The following is an 18,534-nucleotide window of genomic DNA, read 5'->3' as shown; positions in this document are numbered from 1 at the left end:
GTTCAGGCTATGTACAAGGAACCAATGACACAAGTATGCCTTTGTTTGGATTCACAGAGGGTTTCCCAGTGGGAGTGGGTGGGGATTGGGGTTCAGCTTAAAGCCACTACTGCTCATACTGCTGATGGACTACATTAGGAAATAAGTGGGAGTGGACAGATAAACAAATTTGCCATATGCAGATGATGTGGCATTACAGGCAGACTCTAAACATAAACCTCATCAAATTATAGAGGATGTAATGCAAAACTAAAGGCACTGAGTATAGATAAGACAGTGGTAATGGCAGCAAATGCAGGAAATCAGACAAAGCTAAAAGAAGGGGAAATAATGAACAGGTTAACAGCTTCAAGATTTTGGGAAGGTTAACTGCGGAGAAGGGAAGTCTGACTGAGGAGGCCAAAGCTAGAAATAGAGGAGCTGCTGTCAACTGGCACAGAGTGTCAGGGGTAGTATGTGACAGAAGAATGCCAGAGAAACTGGAAAGTAAGGTGTACAAAACAGGGGTGCGACCAGTACTACTGTATAGCACAGACACCTGGGCAGTGAAAGAAGATCAGTTGAGGAAGCTAGAGGTGATGGAGATGAAGTGCCTGAAATGGGTGGTAGGATGCAACTGTGGGACAGACAAACCATTAAGGATATCAGAACAGAAGCCCAAGCAGCTTCAATTGTAGAGAAGGTCAAAGGTAATGCATTACGGTGGTTCAAGCACATGTGCAGGAAAGCAAAAGATGATCCGCTGAAGAAAATTTGGAACAGACAGGAAAAGCCAGAAGAAACAAGAGTGTCCTGCAAAGACATTGATGGACCATGTGAAAGAAGTCCTGTGACAGTCAGGCATGGCTGTCAAAGAAGGTAGCAGAGTGGCATTGAACAGAGAGAGATGGTGACAGTTAACACAACACCTTGAACTATCTAGGAAAAGAGAAAAACGTGCTTGATGATGATAATGATGATGATTAGATAAGTTACGTAATAAAGCAGTTTCTAGAAGGAATAAAGGTTAGGTAATGCCAAGAGGCTGACAGGACTAGAAGTAAAACAGCCACTTGTATGTGTTTCTACACATAGTTTTTGCATATATAAAATGATGTATTTTGTAAGAAAGTGTTGCCATATTTCAATTACTGAAAAGGAATCAAACAACATTCTCCCTCCAGTTCCTAAATTTGCTTTAAAACAGGGATAGAGTTTAGCAGATAGATAGATGTACAGTAACTCTATTGATAAATCATTAGGTTTTAATGTACAAATAGTGAATGTACCATGTGAATGCATTAATATGTGAGTTTTCCAAGCATTCAGGGTTCAGTGGTAAAATTCTGGCCTACTACATGGGAGCCTCGGGTTAATTTCCTTGCCAATGCAGCATGGCAGTAGAGTTGGGGGTTGGCATAATAGTTAAGGTGTTTACCTCACAGACACACGGTACACAGTTTGAGTTTTATCTTTGGGAAGGGAAATCTGGCTATGTCTAAAATGATCAGCTAGGGCAGATAGCCTAGTACTAACCTATGAAGCTATGAATCTACACGATTTATGAGGAGCAAACTAAAAGAGCAGTAAAGAAGCTTGGACAGAGCAAGGCACAAGTAGCAAAGAAAATAATCTTGAAATATGTAAATGATAAAAGAATACATATATCTGGGAAATCCTGCAAATAGGCATACAGAAATGACAATGCATAGCTTGCATAATCTTAGTTTTGTTATATATAAAGGAAGTAATTTTATTGTAAAATATAGAACATACCAGCCACATAGACTGAATGTAGATATGAACTACTTAGCTTTCTCATAAGAAAAGATTTCTATGTGTTGTGTTCTTTTAAGTGATGTGCACATTATGGTAATTAATATCTAATTTATTTGGAATATTAAAGATGTATTTTGGAAAACTTGTTTTGGCGAAGGCTGGAGAGGTGATGCACTAGGGGCCTTAACAATTAAATAAAAGTTAAGTTTTATTATGCACAAAGGTGTCTTAACATTCTTCAACATTTGTTTTGTCTGTGAGTCCTATTTAGCACACACACAATATTCTGTGTATCAGTTGTCACTTTTCTCATTAAGGATCTGCTAAGCATATGATACTGGCTGTCAAGGCATGTCCTTTCAGTTAACTTCCACAAAACTAATGCTATCATGTTCTGAGACCCTGAGTCGCTGGAAAAGATCCCATGGCTATATACAGAATAAACTTTGAATCGATGCATTTAAACACATTAGTCTCTGATATTTGCATGTTGCAACAGTCAATAGCTAACTACTAAACTAGCCAGAAGAGCTCTCCTAAAAAGGACTTCTGCTATGTAGTCTGGAATATGCCCTTCTTGTGACTGCATATTCCTCAGCAGCAAACACAAAATTGCTGCATGTTTGTAAAACAACATATTTAGTTACAGATCTGAATGATACTAATGTTGTTGAATTATGGGCTACTTTTTTTCTGGCAGCTGTCCTTTGCTCACATGAGCATTTAGATTTAAGGAAGCGTACTGTATTAAGATGAGAGAAGCAAGGATGGTGTGTCTGTGTGCATATACACACACACACACACACACACACATATATATATATATATATATATATATATATATATATATATATATATATATACATGTCTGAGGAGCAGGTATGAGTCTCAGAGACTACTCCTTCTCTGGAACAGGCTTCCCATCCAAGTGAAGAAGAGATCTTCCCTTACCCAATTCAAGTGTAACTTGGATAAGTGAATGGGGAATAGGAAGTTTATCCCTGGTCTAGCACCTATGTCTCTAGCAGACAGAAGTAACCCATAAACACTTGACCATCCATGCCATGCCCAAATCTAAATATACCCTTTAAAATAACACCTGGGTTTCAAAGCTTGTCAGATACATTTGGAAAGCTTGGCTAGGCTTAAAATGTCAGTGTACCATGTACGTGCCAGTGACACAACAGGTAGTACCCTCACCTTTGGTACAGAACACTAGGTACATCGATTGCTGACATTGATGTACAGTATAAAGTGTATTTGCATTCCTGAGTGTGTCATCCTTTGGATGAGATGTTAAACTGGCTCCATCTCCCTGAGTTGGTGGTAGTTCAGGTGGATATAAAGGATCCCATGGCACCTATCAGAAAGAGTAGGGGAAGTTCCCCTAATTGTATAATACCACTCGGGGTCTCCCCTGAAAAGAGGCTACTGGCCTGGTAGGATTAACATGGTTAACAAAGGATAACTAAAATGTCCTCCTGGTAACATAGCCTAGTAATCTCCTGTGAACTTATATTATTACTGAGCACAAACAGAGCTCTACATGCATGTGCACTTACCTTTTGTATCCAGCATGTGGGCACACCTTTATGGAGCTCTGAACAATATGTATAATGTTCAGCATAGTAGGTTTATGTCCTCCTCCTGGTTAGTGAATGATCATATTTTGTCTTTTATCACTGTTTAATTTACTATATCTCCAGTATATGGTTACTCTGAAACATTTGTAAGATTCTTCATTTATTATAACTAGGCTGTGGATGGAAAAAGACCACTTCGTCCACTAAAGGAAAAAATAGCTTGAATTATAGTGTGGCACTGCAGTTATTCTAAAATTGCAAGTGTTCATGGCTAAAGGCATAGTTGAGAACAATTTTTGTTACCAGTTCTCATTTGTTTGTATAATTTTGCTATTCATTTGTCTTGCATTTCTGCGGCAGGGCTAGCCACCAAGTGGTGTGAACCTTGGCTCTAGATGATTGCCATTGCTGAAGTGACACCCGCCCCATACCTCCCAACCTTTTAGCACAAAAGATCTGGACAAAGCCACATATAATAGGGTGGCAAAGCACCAAAAATAGGGACACATTTTAAATAATGCTCTCATAAACTTGGAAAGTTGATAGAATAAAAGGTTTTGTGTTACCATGCATTTTCTAAAGGAAATATCTGTCATTATTTAGTTAATTCAGTCCTCACTGATTTGCCACAAAAATCCAGAAAACCTCATATTTTATGAGGAAGAGCCCAAAAATATGAGGCAAAAATCTGGACAGTTGAGAGGTATTTCCGATCCCATGTGCAAAAATGGGGAAGAGGGTTTGTGGATGGAGGGATATGTCTTTCATTTGCCTTGGGATGAGCCTGAAATTGGTCAATATGAATCAGTAATCTACTGTGTAAACAATTTAAATAAAAAAGTAAAAGTAAGCAAATAAAAAAACACCAGACATCCTACTCAGGTAATCACTGCTGAGTAAAAAATACAGAAAGCAAAGCATATTCGTTGGGAGTGAAAGAGTCAAGAAAATGCTAAAAATGTTTGACACTTAGGGATTCGTTTTTCTTAAATGTCTAATTTTGCAGAACTACAAGTGATATTTCACTGAAGATTTGCAAACTTGAATATGTCTCAATTAAAATGTGTCCTGAAATGGGCATACGTAATTAGCAAGCGCTTTGATTACTAAATTGTGTAGTGCCCTTTAAAAGGAGGCAGTCCTTTGTCCAGTCATTTTACTTCCTGTGCTATGCAAACTGAAAGTAAAGAAAAGGTTGGATACTATACTTGCAGTATGCGAGCTGATGTTTTCTGTTACTGTTAGCATTGTAGATGTTAATTTTTTCCTAAAACCCAAGAGAGCTTTGATTGTAGATGCCAGTTCTGCAGGTTCTGTAGTAATAGAATATGGTACAAAACAACAAAGCCCTCCTTGTACACAGAAACTTCCTAGCAAAAGGTACAGATTGAATTCACTGCTGGCTAATATGATTAAAAAAACTCAGAGGCTAAAGCCAGGCTACAAACAGGAAGAAATAGACTGGACAGTGAAACAAGAGGTGTAGAACATGTGTGTTTTGAATGGGAAAACACAGCAATGTACGAGGGGAGCATAGACAGAGACTGGAGCTGCCATGCTTGGACGATAAGACCTTTTGTGGAGCTGTCATGCTTGAAGCATAAGACCATTACCTGTGTCCTGTTTGTGTTCCCAGACATTTCAGCCACGGTTTTGGGTCTTCCTGTTTGATGAAGTCTCTGTGTATTAAGTTAAGGTAAGGGACACTATCTTATGACTAATGCTAATGTGATTTTCCTTTCTAAATGCTTGGCAAGAAACAGGTACCACTAAGTTAACTCTTGGTAATGGCTACTCAGTGCACAGATAAAGCTGAAGTTCCATATTTTCAGGCATATACTGGAGTCCTGGAGAGTGTGGGCCTTTTATGATAATATATTTTCTGAATTTTGCACTGTCTTTATATGAAGAGTGAAAACTCTTGGCCTTTGTGCAAAAAGAAAGCCATTCCCAAGAAGTTTATAGCTCTCTCCAGTGATATGACCCTCTGTACCTGGTGGTAGGTGAGAGAATGAAACACGTACAGAGGGTCATATCACTGGAGAGAGTGAGATTCCCCAAGACATCGCAAGGTCACAACAGAAGCATCATAACAAAGAAGTTTCTTAACAGGGTACTGCGTACATTGGAGCAGAAAAGGGCTGTGGACATGACCCTCTCAGACTTTTGCAAGACATTTAACTTGATAGCCTATGAATGGTTAGTGGGTATTCAAAAAGTCTACCAGGTTTAGGAGGCAGGATCAGTCCAGGGTTTGAAAACTCCCAACCTTGAACAGCTCCATTGGTTTATATTGTGTTATACTTAGTTCCAGTTAACCACATAGTAGTTACATTTCTATTTCTATTTATATACAGTAATTACATTTATACAGTCTAAGATTTTACAGAGATAGAAGTTACTAAAAAGAGAAACCCCACATGCAGCTTAGTGGATTGTACAGGCAGTAGTGGTATATAAAAATTGTTTTGTCATTTCAGTGAGAGGTTGAAAGTATTCTGTTTAAGGAGAGTATTTGGAGAGTATCATATGGTGAATACAGTCTTAACCTGGTGATGAGCATGCACAGGACGAGAACTTGTTAGGATGTTGTTTAAGCAGTGTTTTAAAACTATTTAGTTTGTTAGACAGTTTTATTTTGTGGGGATACTATTCCACAGTTTAGCAATGTACTGGGAGTAGAGTGAGTCTCCTGCAATGTTATTTTGACTTATTTGGGAGCAGTAAGAATTTGTTGTTAGAGTGGAGGTCCCTTGCTGGACAGTAGGACAGTAATATGTTTTATTTAGTGCAGGGCATTTTTCTGGATGATGAATGAGTTTGTGTGCTGTAGTTAGTTGTGCAGTTCAAGCTAGTTTCATTGATTTAAGCTATGTCAATGGTGGGCCCTGTGAGGGAGACTTGTGGCATATTTAGCTATTTTATTGTAGCAGGAGGCAAGTTTCTTTCTTTCTTTGAGTATTGTTTAAGGTTGCTAGGATAGGAGCGGCATGTAAGAGAGTCAACAGTAAGAATGTGGTGACTAGAGTTTTTCTTGCAGTATCTGTAAGGAATCCATTAATCCTATAAAGGGAGCCTAGTTTCTGGTGTGTAGATTAAATGGTGTGCAGTATATGCTGGTCATATCTGAGACTGTCATCTAGTATAACACTTAAAAATTTACTGTGAGTTACAGTTTCAGTGACATTATCATTGGCTGACTTTATGGTGAATGATTACTTTTGATTTTGACAACTTATTGAGGTAAAAAAAATAAATTACTTTTCTTGGGGTTGAATTGGAAGTTTGATTCTTTGAGCCAGGTTTCTGCAGAGATGAAAGATTTTTTGAGTAATGTCTTGGAGCTTATTTATTGTTGAGGATGCGCATATTAATGCTGAGTCATCTGCGTACTGAACAAAACTAGCATGGTGAGTGGAGGTATGAAGGTCATTAGAGCCCTGACGGACATCTGTAGTAAGTGTTTGAAAGGATGAGTAGGATTGTTGCCATTTATTGACTTGTTGCCTTCCAGACAGGTAACTAAGTAAACATGACAAGTTTTGTGAAAGTCCTTTCGAGGAGAGTTGACTGAGCAGTTGTTGGTGTGAGACAGCTAGACAGCACAGTAGTGCAGCGATAGCATCGTCGCCTCACAGCAAGAGGTTCTCTGGTTTGATTCTCGGCTGGAGTGCCTTCTGTGCAGAGTCTGCATGTCCTTCCTCCATTTGTGTGGGTTTTATCAAGGTACTCCAGTTTCCTCCGACGTTGCAAAGACATGTGTCTGGAATGTTTCTCCTTGGGTCTCTGCTGAAAATTGGCTTTATTCCAAGTCAGACTTTCCTTGTAAACAAATGTTAAATAAATAAATAAAATGCCTTTGACAAGTCTAAGAACATAGTGGACACAAGCAGAACATTGTTTCTGTATTGGTTTATTATATCAGTAAAATGCTGTAGAGCCATAGTGATGCTGTGCTGGGGCCTAAAGCTATATTCTGTTTCTGAGAACAGATTATTTGATGTTGGATACTGCATCAGCTGTATATGGATACATTTCTCTAATATTTTGGAGAAGGGGGGAATCACTACTGGTCTGCAGTTATTAAATTCTGTAGATGTCTTCAAAAGTTAGCATTTACCCAACTCATGATATATAATAATGCTTACTACACACGCCTTAGCTTGCATAAATTTAACTCTAGAAACTCCCAAAATTGCCCACATTTTAAAGATGAAACTGCTGACCTTTTGCATATGTTCTGGAGCTGTAAATGTGTATTCAAACTTTGGAACTCCCTGAAAGTACAGCTACAAAAGATGGGATATCAATCATCAACGCTCACTTGGGAATTTACAATATTACATCTCCCCCCAAATAACCTGTCTAAAAACCAAACAACCATCCTCATTAATATTTTCCTATTAATGAAACTCTACATAGCTACCAACTGGCTGACCCCATCTAAAATCTCATGGAAAAACTTTAGGAACTTAGAGATAAAACATATATTAGCCCACAAATACATAATAAACAAACAAAACAAAAATCCCAATATTTTGAAACTTTGGGAACAAATTTTCAATATTATACTTGCATAAACCATTGAATTTGGAATACATTTACAATACACACAATAAAAAACATAACATTATATAGTAGTATACTAACTTGATGGTACTAACCCTGAAGAAAACAAATCTTATCTCTATCCAGACTATTAAACTATGAAAGCATTCATGTAAATAGTGTAAATAAGATTTAAGTGTATTGTTGTTCTACCAGTTGTATATCACCTGTGTTTACTCTTGTGATGTGATGTGTAATGAAAAAGAAAAACAATAAAGAAATATTATTGAAAAAAAAAATTCTGTAGATGTGCTGCCTTTGTGAAGTGGTATGATGCAGGATTTTTTCCACCGTGATCAGACCCATCTTTCTTCTAGGGACCTGCTAATTATTATGGATACCGTGAAAGCTATGACTTTTGCGGCCTTTTTTGGCTAGTCTGATGGTAGTTGCTCTACAGCTACAGAGGTAGTTTTTAGTTTAAGGAGTAATTTTGTTATGAGTGAGGTGGGAGCTGGACTAAAATTGAAGAGCTGTGCGTGGTTTTAGTTGGACAGGGGTAGAGGGGAGGGGGTAGCTGTATTAGTGTCTAAGAGAGATAGCATTGATTGTTTAAAATAGGAATTAAACTGTGTGGGGATACAGTCTGTCATATTGTCTGTTTTTGGAGAGTAAGTGGTGGTCCTGCTAGGGTGGAGTAGTTTATTTAGTGATGACAAAAATATTTGGAGTTGTTTTGATGTTTGTTTTGTAGGTGGATATACTATGTTTGCTTGTCCTGTTTGGCATGGAGTTCTACAAGGTTTCTAAGATGTCTAAATTGCTGGAAGGCATTTTGAGTTCTATTTTTATACCAACTTTTCCAGGCTTTATTCCTTTATAGCATGAATTTTTGTTTCTTTTATTAGCCATGGTGCTGGGTTGGACTTTACTTTTTTATTACTTATTGATTCTAGATTATTTAAGGTCTGTAAGAATAGGTTATTAAAATGTTCTACAGCAGTATCTAACGGCATTGTTCTAAGTACATTCCAGTTTTAGTGTTTCACAGAAAATGGGTCATTTGTTTCTCATATCAGTAGTGGATTCCCCCTTTGTAGACTGGAATAACTGTAGTATTGCATATATTATAATATAATAGTTCTCCATACCGGTGGCACAAATCCACTGGAGAGGCGGAGATTAAATAGACATAATAAGGGAGAAGAGGGGGGCTGTTGACTCTTGGATCTAGAAGATATAGCCCTGGTGATTAGTGTGGCTATATAAAAGGATCTTCTAACAACAGTGGTAAATTGATGGCCAAAGGATAATTCATTGTCAATGAACATATCCAAGTCCCTAATTAAAGAGTCATTTTTTTCTGGGGGTGCTACCTATTTGGTAGGAGCATGGGTGGCCAAGTTTGGTTCTGACAAGACAACCTGGTACATTACCTGAGCCCATGGGGATAATGTTCTTAGCCTTGTAGACAGCACTTAGGACTTCCTCAGAGGTGCTTGGGGTGGTATAAGCATTCTGTTGTGTTGCGGATAATTGGGCAGAGATATGGTTGAAACGTTTGAGCTGCATTTGTCTGCTAATCTGTTGGATGTGTCCTCAAGGGATGAGCATGTGGTGGTGGTTTGCATTAAATTGGAGCATTATTGGGTATCACTCCTGAGGTTTCTGATATTATTAAAGAAAGTGTTATGGAAATCCTTAGCATGGGTGGAAGTTTTCACTTTGTACTTGTTTTCATAGGATCTTTTTGAATTCTTCTTTAGCTGATGGGATGTTAATTTTGCTTTTACAGACTGAATTTCTTCTTATTGTATAATGTGTTAATACTGAGATTCTTAAAATTGGCACTGTATTTAAGCCTTATGGGGACTGAGGTCTCAGTGCAAGCCTGGATGTGGGCATAGAACTTGTCTGTAAATAAGACCATATGTGATGTGGGGCTGGGGTGCAGAGGGTGTTTGAATTTCATCTGGTCATCAGTTAGTTGGAGTAGATTTGCTTTTGAGTAATTCTCTGAAGACAGAGGGGTAACAAGGTAAACGGGTCTTGAATTTAAGGTGAGTGTTAATGCATAGTGGTCAGATTTGATGATTTGGTAACTATAAGTGCTGAGCAGAGGGGTTCTAGGTTGGTGAGAACTCTGTCTAATATTTTGAGCTCCTTGTTGGGTTCTGGACTAGTTGGCCTAAGGAGAAGATACTAATGCAGTCCAGGAATCTTTGTACATATTTATTTGTGGTACTATGGGTTCCCTAATTAGTGGAGGGGTAGTTGATGTGACTCAAGAGAATAGTGTTGAGCCTGATAGTGATGGATGTCAATTTGTTTAAATATGCCTCCGGGTTTGTTAGGATACAGTAGTCAGCAATGATGTGGTTCTGAGTTTTATTTATCATGAGAAGGATGTGGAGCAGTTTAAGGTCATTGTCCTGCATTATGAGTCTGCATTTTAGGCTTTGGAATATGTAAATAGAGAGGGTGTATCTGTTTCTACAAAACCATTTAACCTGCAAAGATTCTTGAAAAGAAGGCAGATAGACAAGGGACATGAAAGGGACAGACAAGTACATCATCGGTGTCCGCCAAGTGCATATAGCTGCCATATTACCTGACTCATGAAAACAACAGGATGCACTCTGAAGATTCATATAGCTCACAGAAGGTGTGAGGAAGTATTATTTTACAGGATGGTGGTGACTGATTGGTACAGCTTAATTGAAGTAGAACTACAGTCAAAAATAGTAACATAATTCAAAAGTTTATGGGGTAAATGTTAAGCAGTGGGTTCAGACTAAGACATTATTTGTGTTTTTCATACTTTTTGGGATGTAATGTTCATTTGCCGTCATTTCCAAACTGAAACAAAGTAGCCCTTTAGTGTTGTCAAACTTTTCAGTTTGATAAGTACACTAGAATGTCTCTTAATTAACATACTTCTAATGAATAGCCTAAGATTTTGTCATGATACATTTTAAAACTGCAAGTGGTACTATTTCTTGTTGCTAGATGTGACAATGTAAGATATTGCCAGCTGTACCAGGAGAAGTTAGGCATTGCATGGGTAGCTTAAGTCAGCATGGCTAGCTGAAGTTTTGTAAATAATCTTATGTCATATGACTGTTGCATTGATTTGTACAGATGCTTGTATTAAAAATGTTTTTGCAAAAGTTGCTTATGTTAAAAATATTGCAAAAGAATCTTAACAGAGTTCTGAATGTGTATTGTACCAGAGTCAGGTGACTAGATCTGATGTCATTCTATATCCAGCGAAAGACAGAACTCTGGCAGCAGCAGTTTGTTGTTTGTTTTTATATTTGTTTCTTTGGAACCGGACAGAAGAAAGATCTAAGTTTTCTCTGGCGGTTACTAACAGTATCTCATTTTGCCTTGTGGAAGTGAGCATCTCGGCAGTACATCTTGCCTTTCGATATTGAGTTAACTAGGGACAGTTTCTCTTTAGTTCATTCAGGAAAAAATATAGTGACATTTGTTTATTATTGTTTTTCTGCGTCTGTGAGAGTCTATCCAACTATGTTATTTTCATATCTCCTGTGATTTAAATTCTGCTGTTTATTGTAACTAAATATTAAGTATTTTCCTGTTTTCTTTTTATTATCCATTATTAAATATTTTTGTACCTTTTCATTGTGGCTGGTCTTTTAGAGAATACTTTCAACATCTTGAGAGTGCTTGTGCTTTTTTTAATGACACTGTGGCCACTCTGAAAAGCCTTGCTGCTTTGGGCAGACTCTACCATTTATATTAGTATTAATTTGACACAGTAAAATTGGTTACCATTTGTAAGAGCCTTAGATTATATGACTGGTTGCAATAATCTACCATATAGTCTGGAGAGAGGGGGATACAGCTAGTAAATTTGTGCTATCCTTTCCCATGTGGGTGTGTTTATGAAAAATCAAATATTTATGTGTGTGTGTGTGTGTGTGTGTGTGTGTGTGTGTGTGTGTGTGTGTGTGTGTGTGTGTGTGTGTGTGTGTGCGTGTGTCAGATACTTGGAGCTGGGACACAGAGCTCCAAAGTGGAGTTTTGTTTCGGGTCTGGAGAGAGGCAGAGTCCAGTCCAAGGGTCTGGAACATGTTCCCTGTGTGCTCTTTAGCGAAATTGTACTTGTTGCAGAAAGCTGCATCTAAAATTACTGTGTATATCAATTCCTATCCTTAGCGACCATCTCACACCATTGACAGTGAAAGGATTGAGGCTCCTTGATTACTGGTCCTGAATAGAGGCCGTCACATATTGGTGGGATATTAATTGGCCATCACACTAATCTTGTTTTGTGTTGTAATTATAAATCAGTAGTGTACCATTATCTGTGCTCTTTTTGGATGCACATAGAATTCTCCAGGCCTTTGCTATAAAGGATTTTAACCCAGAAGTTTACATTGGTAATCAAAACAAGTATATATATATATATATATATATATATATATATATATATATATATATATATATACACACACACACACACACACACACACACACACAAAATAAGCAGGGTGAGACAGTCCTTATGTGTTATCAAAATGTCTAGTCCTTTCTGAACTGTGTATGAAGCTTGAACAGACTGCAGCATTTCTGTATTTTAGACTGCCTCATCTCTACCTCTTGTATATGGTGCTTAATAAAACTGCCAGTTTCACTAACCTGAAGAATGTAGTTGGCAAGTTTCAGTTAAGATGCAGTGCGGATAAGCAATATCTACTTCACATAGCGGCATGAGTTGTTTCTGTTCCTCTGAGCCTACATTTGCTTGTAAGAAATACTGTGTATTATTTATTTATTTACTTACTTATTTAACATTTGTTTACTGGAGAGGTCCGACTAGGCTGGTAGCCCATTTTCAGCGGAGGTCCAGTGAGATAAGCTCCAAATACAAGTACACAATACAATACAAGTACACAATACAATAATCAATTGTCAAAGTACATAAATTCACAAATTCATAAAGTCATGGAACAGCAAGTACATCAATATAGTATTTACAGTGACTGTAAGTTGTATTCTACAGGTGGGTCATTTACCCATAAAGAGAAATGACAATATCAAGATGGATACACCATATGAGTATGTGGGTTGCAAATTTGGAATGTAGCAGTACAGTGAGTACATCATAAAGTATTTGCAGTGAATTAAAATCTAAATAGTACAGGTGGGTTATTTACCCATGGAGATGAGTGATAGAGATGATTTTCATAGATTATTCAAAGTACAGGCATGCCCAAAGGCAGGTGAAGGCTAGAACTGTGATAGTGAGGGTCGGAACTTTGAATGTTGGCAGTATGACTGGCATAGGGAGAGAGCTAGCTGAAATGATGGACAGAAGGAAGGTTGGTATATTGTGTGTGCAAGAAACCAGATGGAAGGGGAGCAAGGCTAGGTGTATCGGAGGTGGGATCAAATTGTTTTATCATGGTGTGGATGGGAGGAGAAATGGCAATAATAAACAAATCTCTACACTATATTTTTTCCTGAATGAACTAAAGAGAAACTGTCCCTAGTTAACTCAATATCGAAAGGCAAGATGTACTGCCGAGATGCTCACTTCCACAAGGCAAAATGAGATACTGTTAGTAACTGCCAGAGATAACTTAGATCTTTCTTCTGTCCGGTTCCAAAGAAACAAAGATAAAAACAAACAACAAACTGCTGCTGCCAGAGTTCTGTCTTTCACTGGATATACAATGACATCAGATCTAGTCACCTGACTCTGGTACAATACACATTCAGAACTCTGTTAAGATTCTTTTGCAATATTTTTAACATAAGCAACTTTTACAACAACATTTTTAATACAAGCATCTGTACAAATCAATGCAACAGTCACATGACATAAGATTATTTACAAAACTTCAGCTAGCCATGCTGGCCTAAGCTACACATGCACTGCCTAACTTCTCCTGGTACAGCTGGCAATATCTTACATTGTCACATCTAGCAACAAGAAATATTACCACTTGCAGTTTTAAAATGTATCAGGACAAAATCTTAGGCTATTCATCAGAAGCATGTTAATTTAGAGACATTATAGTGTACTTATCAAACTGAAAAGTTTGACAACACTAAAGGGCTATTTTGTTTCAGTTTGGAAATGACGGCAAATGAACATTACATCCCAAAACGTATGTTAACACACAAATAATGTCTTAGTCTGAACCCACTGCTTAACATTTACCCCATACACTTTTGAATTATGTTACTATTTTTGACTGTAGTTCTACTTCAATTAAGCTGTACCAATCAGTCACCAATATCCTGTGAAATAATACTTCCTCACACCTTCTGTGAGCTGTATGTATCTTCAGAGTGCATCCTATTGTTTTCATGAGTCAGGTAATATGGCAGCTATATGCACTTGGTGGACACCAATGATGTACTTGTCTGTCCCTTTCATGTCCCTTCTCTAACTGCCTTCTTTTCAGGAATCTTTGCATTTTAGGCTTTGGAATATGTAACTAGAGAGGGTGTATCTGTTCCTACAAAACCATTTAACTTGCAGGAACAGTATGCTAAGAGTGTTTTGGAGGTGAAAAGAGTGTTGGATAGAGTGATGTTTATAAAGCTGGAAATTGATGGTGTAATGATGAATGTTGTTAGTGAATATGCTCCACAAGTTGGGTGTGCGATGAATGAGAAAGAACAATTTTAGAGTGAGTTGGATGAAGTGGTGATGACTGTACTCAAGGGTGAGAGAGTGGTGATTGGAGCAGATTTCAATGGGCATGTTGGCGAAGGGAACAGAAGGGATGAGGAAGTGATGGGTAGGTATGGTGTTAAGCAAAGGAATGCAGAAGGTCAGATGGTAGTGGATTTTGCGAAAAGGATGGACATGGCTGTCGTGAATACGTATTTTAACAAGAGGGAGGAGCATAGGGTGACATACAAGAGTGGAGGAAGACGCACACAGGTGGATTATATCTTATGTAGGAGGGCCAGTTTGAAGGAGATTGGAGACTGTAAAGTGGTGATCGGGTAAAGTGTAGTTAGGCAGCATAGGATGGTGGTGATCAAGAAGAGGAGGAGGAGGAGTGTAAGGGCAGCACCAAGGATCAAATGGTGGAAATTGAAAAATGGTAATTGTGAGGTGGAGTTAGGGAAGAGTTAAGACAGGCACTGGGCGACAGTGAAGAGTTAACAAATAGCTGGGTAACTACAGCAGAGCTAGTAAGGGAGACGGCTAGAAAGGTGCTTGGTATGACATCTGGACAGAGAAAGGACGACAAGGAGATATGGTGGTGGAATGAGGAAGTACAGGAGAGTAGACAGAGAAAGAGGATGGCAAAGAAGAAGTGGGATTGTCAGAGAGATGAAGAAAGTAGACAGGAGTATAAGGAGATGAGGTGCATGGCAAAGAGAGAGGTGGCGAAGGCTAAGGATAAGGCGTATGAAGAGTTGTATGAAGGGTTGGACACTAAGGAGGGAGAAAAGGACCTGTACCGATTGGCTAGACAGAGGGACTGAGCTAGTAAAGATGTGCAGCAGGTAAGGGTGATAAAGGATAATGAGGGAAACGTACTCACAAGCGAGGAGAGTGTGTTGAGCAGATGGAAAGAGTACTTTGAGGGGCTGGTGAATGAAGAGAATGAGAGGGAGAGAAGGTTGGATGATGTGCGGATAGTGAATCATGAAGTGCAGTGGATTAGCAAGGAGGAAGTAAGGATAGCTATGAAGAAGATGAAGAATGGAAAGGCTGTTGGTCCAGATGACATACCTGTGGAAACATGGAGGTGTTTAGGTGAAATGGCAGTGTAGTTTTTAACTAGATTGTTTAATGAAATCTTGGAAAGTGAGAGGATGCCTGAGGAATGGAGAAAAAGTGTTTTGGTACCGAATTTTAAGAATAAGGGTGATGCAGAGCTGTAGTAACTACAGAGGGATTAAATTGATCAGTCACCGCATGAAGTTATGGGAAAGAATAGTGGAAGCTAGGTTAAGAAGGGAGGTGATGATTAGTGATCAGCAGTATGGTTTCATGCCAGGAAAGAGCACTACAGATGCGATGTTTGCTCTGAGAGTGTTGATGGAGAAGTACAGAGATGGTCAGAAGGAGTTGCATTGTGTCTTTGTGGACTTAAAGAAAGCATATGATAGGGTGCCTAGAGAGGAGTTGTGGTATTGTATGAGGAAGTCGGGAGTGTCAGAGAAGTATGTAAGAGTGGTACAGGATATGTACGAGGGTAGTGTGATAGTGGTGAGGTCTGCAGTGGGAGTGACAGATGCGTTTAAGGTGGAGGTGGGATTACATCAAGGATCAGCTCTGAGCACTTTCTTATTTGCAATGGTGATGAACAGGTTGACAGACGAAATCAGACAGGAGTCCCAGTGGACTATGATGTTTGCAGATGACATTGTGTTCTGTAGTGAGAGTAGGGAACAGGTGGAGGAGACCCTGGAGAGGTGGAGATATGCTCTAGAGAGAAGAGGAGTGAAGGTCAGCAGGAATAAGACAGAGTATATGTGTGTGAATGAGAGGGAGGATAGAGGAATGGTGAAGGATGCGGGGAGTAGAGGTGGCGAAGGTGGATGAGTTTAAATACTTGGGATCAACAGTTCAGAGTAATGGTGAGTGTGGAAGAGAGGTGAAGAAGAGAGTACAGGTAGGATGGAGTGGGTGGAGAAGTGTGTCAGGAGTGATTTGTGACAGACGGGTATCAGTAAGTGAAAGGGAAGGTCTACAAGAGGGTAGTGAGACCAGCTATGTTACATGGGTTGGACACAGTGGCATTGACAAAAAGGCAGGAGTCAGAGCTGGACGTGGCGCAGAGTTAAAGATGTTAAGATTTGCACTGGATGTGACTGAGGGTAGACAGGATTAGGAATAAGTATATTAGAGGGTCAGCCCAGGTTAGAAGGTTTGGAGACAAAGCCAGAGAGGCAAGATTACATTGGTTTGGACATGTGCTGAGGAGGGATGCAGAGTATATTTGGAAAAAGATGTTAAGGATGAAGCTACCATGTGACAGGAAAAGAGGAAGGCCTAAGATAAGGTTTATGGATGTGGTGAGAGAGGACATGCAGGTGGTTGGTGTGACAGAGCAAGATGCAGAGGACGGGAAGAAATGGAAACAGATGATCTGCTGTGGCGACCCCTAACGGGAGCAGCCGAAAGAAGAAGATTCAAAGTACATAACTACAACAATTAGAATTAGCCTAGCGAAATATTTTGAGTACAGTGTGTGGGTCATTGACTCTTGATGAAGTCTTAGTAGCAAAATGACTAACAAATTTAGTTTAAGGAATCCTCTATATGTAGTAAATGAACAGTGACATCTATTAGTTCCTGATGGTATATTAAAAATTAGAAGGGAGTGGGGGAAAAGGAGAGGTGGGGGGAGCTGAGGAAATGGTAAGGGGTGGAGGGATAGATGAAAGTGGAAGAAAACGGAGAGGAGCTATGAAGTGTAGTTGAGAGAGAGGTAGTGAAGAGGAAAGAAGTAAAGGGATATCTGCTTCACTTAGTCAGGGGTGTTTAATTATTAAAGCAAAACATCTGTTCAGACTTGTAACAAACCTTGTAATGGAAGAGCCCTTTTATCCTTTGGGACTTTATCATAGTACCACAAAAGAATTAGGGTGCTAGCTTCATTAAGCGTTTATTTGAAACAAATAAACAGCCAAAGTGGTAAAAATAACCAAATAAAAACCACTGGAGTGGCAGAAGGAGGCAACAAAAACAGGTTGAAAACAGGTCTTATATTAAAAATGTAATTCTTCACTTTTTTCTAAAAGTCCACAGACTTCTTCAAAGTATCCAAAGAAACCACCTTTGTATAGGTACCTACACCCAATCTTAACCCTACATAAAATGTTAGGAAACTAGGTAATATTATAACCTAAAAAGGAATATACTCACTTCTGTTTTTAAGGAAACATTTGATGTTCATTGTTTCATTTAATCCAGGAGCTCTGTCAGCCCCAACTTAATTTGCCACAGTTTCATTTTGTTCAATCTTATTTTTGTAATTATCACCACAGAGATCTTTTAAAAAACACTTCTACAACAGAAAAAATATTTTTTGTAACTCTTGCATTCATTTGCATGTGTTTAAAGTGCATTTTTTTCTTTCTTCTTAATTGCATAAATGTGTTCCCTTATTATTTCCCCTCTGCCTCCTAGTAGTCATCCCTTTGTAAAAAGCATTGCACCCCGAACAGGTACAAATGTAAACTATACCTTTGGAATTACAATTATGTACACCAGATACAGGTATAGTATAACTTAAATGTTCTAAACCAATAAAAGGCCCTTCTAAAATGTACTGACACATAATTCACACATTTGTACATCCTTTTTGTTAACCCTAAAACAGGAACAGTGGGAACAATAACTGATGTCCATGTAAAATAAAGATTTGAAATTAAAAATATTTTTATATACAAATCTAGGATGTCTACCAACCACTTCAACCAAATCAGAATTGTTTTTTATGATGATCCAGTTTTCTTTAATAATGTTTCTAATATCAAAACTGTCTACGTTAATGTCTAGATTACAAACTGAAGTGTTTTGATTGTTGTACTGGTTAAATGAAGAAACTACATTGTTTGTAGAAATAAAAGGAGTCTGTGTAGTGACTTGAAAACAGGCCATGTGGCATACACATCATGTGGAGGCTAGAGGCAC

At 38.5% G+C, this 18,534-nt stretch overlaps 1 protein-coding gene across 1 annotated transcript in view; it reads left to right on the top strand.

Annotated features, from left to right (window-relative positions):
- The first annotated feature begins 4,536 nt into the window (after positions 1-4,536).
- LOC122801682 (gastrula zinc finger protein XlCGF52.1-like) overlaps positions 4,537-18,534 on the top strand; it is a 116,818-nt gene continuing 102,820 nt past the window's right edge. The window contains exon 1 of the mRNA XM_044071192.1: positions 4,537-5,037. The gene's annotated coding sequence lies outside the window, so the exon portion shown is untranslated. The remainder of the gene's footprint in view (positions 5,038-18,534) is intronic.

Source organism: Protopterus annectens, chromosome 5.part0 (genome assembly GCF_019279795.1).
Source record: "Protopterus annectens isolate FY-2018-M chromosome 5.part0, PAN1.0, whole genome shotgun sequence".
Classification (NCBI taxonomy): domain Eukaryota; kingdom Metazoa; phylum Chordata; order Ceratodontiformes; family Protopteridae; genus Protopterus; species Protopterus annectens.
The sequence above is the reverse complement of the archived record's forward strand: the minus strand, read 5'-3'. Positions and strand labels throughout refer to the sequence as shown.